This window comes from Pteropus alecto, unplaced genomic scaffold, assembly GCF_000325575.1.
Source record: "Pteropus alecto unplaced genomic scaffold, ASM32557v1 scaffold239, whole genome shotgun sequence".
Taxonomy (NCBI): domain Eukaryota; kingdom Metazoa; phylum Chordata; class Mammalia; order Chiroptera; family Pteropodidae; genus Pteropus; species Pteropus alecto.
The window spans coordinates 3,563,671-3,565,377 of NW_006494613.1; positions in this window are offsets into that span (position 1 = coordinate 3,563,671).

The window sequence follows — 1,707 nt, forward strand, 5'->3', positions numbered from 1 at the left end:
CAAGTCAATTCAATTAATAAGTTTGCTTCTCAAATACAAAGATTTACAATATAGTTCACAATGGCCTTAAATTCAAACTCATACATTTTAAAATTCATTATTCCATAAAAGATAAAAACAAATAAACTATTTTTGCTTAACATGAATACTGTAGACCTTAAAATTAATACCTTTATTTTATCTGTGAAAAACTTTTGCTGTTTCAAGGCATGAACTGTATTTATTTGATCCTGACAGTTTCTCTGTCCAGTGAATGAAACTGCTGCTTTACAGTTGAGAAAGCTGAAGTACAGCAGATTTTGTTTCTTACACAAGGACATAGTACGAATTAGAAGCATATATATATGTCTAAGACTCGACACCCAACACAGTTTATTGGCATTCAAATAGGCCTTTATTTAGTATCTTGAGCTTGATGTCATCATCATGCTTCTTGAGAAGTTGCCTCTTTTGTGCATGGCTCCCCAACACTTAGAGTTGTGTTTGAATTTCTGGCTCTGTAATAACTTTTGAAAATGCCTTTCTTCACTGTCTTGTTCACTGTTGAAAACTGGCATACCATAAACTCTTAATCTTTATGCCCAAGATAAACTAGATAGGGTACTATATAAAGGTGGATGGATAAATTAGATGACTTTTCAAGGAAAATTACAGTTTTGTTATTTTTTGACTCATAAATCTATTTATTGCAGGAGGGTTCTATGGATAGCTTATATGAGCCCGTCCCAGAGAAACAAACTAAGCAAGAAAGTGCCTCTGGTAGAACTGGTTCTTTCATCTCACCCTTTAGGGATGGTGAAAACGCACACAACAATCCTTTCATGGTAAGTGAAGCCTTGAGTTGAGTGGATTGTTTTTGTATTATAAATTTAGAATAATTTGCTTAATGATACTTGTTAATACAGCAAAAATCCATTGTTCTCAGAAAGTTCTTCATTTACTTTTAGTTTCTGATTTTTCTCTTCATTTTATCTCTTTTGTGATTTTGGCTTATTAATATGAACTGCCATTTACAGACTATGTGTTAGGTGATTACATAAAATAACTCAGTCCTCAAAGCAACCTATGACGAAGAAATAATTATATTATTTTCTAGATGAGAAAATTGTAGGAGAGAAAAGCAAAATAACTTGCTAAAGGCTATAAACCATTAAACATTAAAGCTGCCAATTAAATATATATGTGTCTGCGTCAGTAGCTTATGAGTAGTTTACTGGTAAACCAGATTTTCAGGGTGAGTGGAACTCCAAATATGTAGCATTTACCAATTGCAATGGTGTAAATGGTCTTACCATGGTCGATTTCAAGCTACCAATAATTTAACAACAGGTTTACAATATGTGAATATTTAATTACTCATTTTCTCTTGTGCTGACTCCAGCACACTACAGGCAGCATTAAAATCTGTGCTAACTACTTACTAAGCTGCTTATTAAATTTATGGACACACACCATCAACTTACAAAACATGAGTATTACTAGAATGCAAATGCAAAGAATTTTTGTGAATTACCTTTATAATTACTAGAGGGATAGAGTTCTTCATGCTCTGCAAAATTGGCCCTGTCCTTGTTTAACGATGTTCTCTTAGTCAGTTGTGCTGTATTTAAATGAACTCTGTACTAATAAATTTATATTGCTTCTATTGTGGCTTAGGACAATACAAAACATCTATGTCTGCTGGAAACAATGAACTTCCCTACAACA